Source organism: Frankliniella occidentalis, unplaced genomic scaffold, assembly GCF_000697945.3.
Source record: "Frankliniella occidentalis isolate FOCC.00 unplaced genomic scaffold, Focc_3.1 Scaffold59, whole genome shotgun sequence".
NCBI classification, from domain to species: domain Eukaryota; kingdom Metazoa; phylum Arthropoda; class Insecta; order Thysanoptera; family Thripidae; genus Frankliniella; species Frankliniella occidentalis.
Window position 1 is genome coordinate 777,460 of NW_026267189.1, and position 3,235 is coordinate 780,694.

At 49.4% G+C, this 3,235-nt stretch overlaps 1 protein-coding gene across 5 annotated transcripts in view; it reads left to right on the forward strand.

Annotated features, from left to right (window-relative positions):
• The window catches only part of LOC113216731 (protein doublesex), a 166,377-nt gene that overhangs the window by 131,505 nt on the left and 31,637 nt on the right, over positions 1-3,235 (forward strand). The gene's annotated exons all lie outside the window — the stretch shown is intronic.

The following is a 3,235-nucleotide window of genomic DNA, read 5'->3' on the forward strand; positions in this document are numbered from 1 at the left end:
GGGGGGGGGGGGGGGCAGAGGAGAAGTGCCTCCTGCTCGTCTGTAGAGTGAGTCAGTCTGCTGTGCGCGAGTTTCGGCGTTAAATTCGCAGGGTTTATGGGGCTGCTCTGCTCCCCACCACCACCCTGCTGCCTCTCGCTCTCTCTAGTTGCCACGCCCCCCACGGGGCGCCGAGGGGCGTGGCGGGGTGCATTACCCACTAATTAGAGAGGGAGGGGGACTTTTGCTGCCGCGCTGCGCCCCTCACCAGTCGAGCAGGGCTTAACTGACTGAGGGGTGGGAGCAAAAGGGGGGGAATCCTTTGCTGGTGGATGGTTGGCTGGCTTGGTGTTGCTCACGGGGTTGTCGGAGGAGGGCAGGGCTCCCGCGGCCTCTGGACAAGGATGGCGGTGCCGGCATGGGGGGAGTCAGAGGTCGGTCAACAGTGAAAGGTGTCGTCCGGTGGCCCCCTGACTCTTTCCGTTGGTGCCTCTTTGTCATCCTCCCTGCCCCCTTCACCCCTCTTGGGAAGTCCTTTTCCTTGCGACTGAAACGGTCGCCCCGCCGCCGCGCTTGGTGCTGCTTTGTGATGCTCTGTGTACTAAGACCTCCTTTCTTTTGTTTTGTCTTTTCAGAGCGAGGCGCACACATTCGAGTGTGGCGGTGGTCATGTAAGCAACCAATCAAATAATCCCAAAGGGGCGTCAAGTAGATAATATACGTTTCAAAGATTATTTCCACTTTAAGAAATAGTATAAACATTCATTAGATGACATTAAATTACATTTTATAGTTACCGATTTTCCCCTCCCTCTCGTTTTGTCGCATTTTGCTAGGTCGACCGATTGTGGATGATTTCAAAGTTTTGGTGAAATGGAAAAGTCTGAGCCTAACTTTTAACACCCCTTTATCTGGAACTGTTTGAGCCACAGTCGGCTGGCGATATTTTTCCGGCATGATGTCCTGCATGAAACCGAACTTCTAAGAGCTCATGGAAAGTCATCTTTGTGGACAAAACTTTGAGTATGTGCTACGTACTTTATACGTTAATTGCAATATGTTTTAGGGCCCATTTCACGCAGAAGAATTTCAAACTAGTGGTTTTGAGGCCAGATTTAGAAGACCATATTTTTTTGTCAATTCTGAGCGAGAATTTCGGATCCAGCTGGGCACTCCTGTCTTGACGGAGTCAGAATGAAATTTCGTCAATTTTGGTCAATGTTGTCGAAACTGCTACACCCTAAACCATTTTAAACGACCCTAACTCCGAAAGTATTTGATTGACAGTGGGGAGATTTCACTTCGTGATGTCTTTAAAATACAACCTTATTTCGGATACATCAGATACAGAGTTTAGTCGTAAGATCTTTGGAATCGTTTTAGTGAAATTATCCCAAGCAAAACGATACATTATTTGCATATCACGAGGCATATATCACAAGAGCGGGCACCTTTTAGGGTTGTCCCCCCAAAAATATATCCCTTTCGCCAACCAAACGAACGATTTGTTTCACCCAGGACGACGCAATAATTTTCAGAAAGTCGTTATCTGAATGCCAGTCTTGCCCCCCCCCCCCTTTTTCCTCTGTGCGAGTGGACTCCAGGCGCGACGATGCCATGCGCGACGGGCTTTTGCGCGCGTGTCGAAAGGGTTGCCGGCCCCCACGGGGCCCTTCGCGCGCGCAGCAGCAGCCTGCTGGTTCGACCTGCTGCGACCTTTACCTAAAGATACGTACCATCGTATACAGCAAGGTGGAAAACCTAATATGTTTCCAGTTACATACTGATGCGGTTTGGCGTGGCGTGCTCATTCGTCTCGGTTGTCCATTCAAGATTCTGCGCGCTGGAATGTCATTCCGCGCTCCAGTGTGACGCGAGCCTGCAGTCTCCTGGGAGAGGTGAGGTGTGCGTCTGGCGCGGCGAGGTGGGCCCCCCGCGGTCACCCTCTCTGTGGCTCCATTTGTAGTCGCGGCAGGCCCCGTGAGCCGAGCCAGCCGGCGCTCGGCACTACTTTGTACCAAATCAGCCCTGGCAGGCGGCCAGTCCATGCAGCAGCAGCCCCCCCACCTCCACCCTTTCCCCCCAGTGCCACGCGGTGTCACGCCGCACAGAGCGTCAAAAAAGAAAATACTTCTGGAGGCTCGACGAGGATGTAATTTGCTACCCAATTTGAAGTCTACTCGAGTTTCGACCACTGGGGGCTTCTGCGGCATCATTGGCCACAACTGGGAAAAGGGGTTGGGGGGGGGGGTCGCGGTGGTCTGGCGCGTCACAAGCAAATAGCGAGTCTTCATTAGGTTTTTGCCGAGATTTCGAAGAAAACAAATGATTTCTCTTTTTTTGTGTCTGTAATCACTGTTAAAAATTTCCACGGAATTTTGAACGGAATTGTCAAGAAATTTTTTTCACGGTATGTACCGTAAATTTTCCGTATTTTTACGGAAACCATACGGACGGGTTGCACCGTAATTTGAAATACGGACAAGTCCGTATCTTTAAATTACAATCATCCCGTTACGGTTTCGTACCGTATTGGGAATTTACGGTGAGTTCCGTAAGAATTCCGTAATTAGCCTACGGAATTTCTAACAGTGATCTGAAGTTGAGCGAAAACTCGTGTGATGTGGTATCACGGACCCCTCTCAGTCGTCCGGTGTTGAGGCAGTCTCCCCACCGAGGTACGGCTTTATCAGCGGCCCACTCGAGCCGAAAAACATGATCACGCGTCGAAAAACATTGTGCCACTGTGCCGCTTTGATTACAATGCTTTACTTTGGCGGGCGTAAGAGGAACATTCCGAATAACCTAATCTGAATGTGTAACGACTTTAATTTAAGAAAGACTACACAAAAATACAGCAATTTATGGTAACTTTTAGACGAATGATGAACCCCACCTGTGGGGTGGGCCCACCACCCCCCACACTGAGAAAAGCGTTTTGTCCTGATAACCGAAAGAGTGTTGAATCAATGAAAATTTACTCCCTCAAGCCAACTAAACATTTGATATTTGATCAAGAGTTCAAAACAAAATATGATCAGGTCGATCACACCTTTATCAACATGACTAAATCACGCGATCAGGGCGACCAACATTGGTCTGCAGTAAGTAAAATTTTCTTGGCTTTCGTTTTAGTTGCGCGGATCAAACGGTTTTTTGAGTGCACCCTGAGAGAAAAGACGTGCTGTCTTAGCTGGAATCGTTGCTAAATAATAAGCAGTTGTGTTGTTGCTGTTGTTTTTTTTTGGGGGGGGGG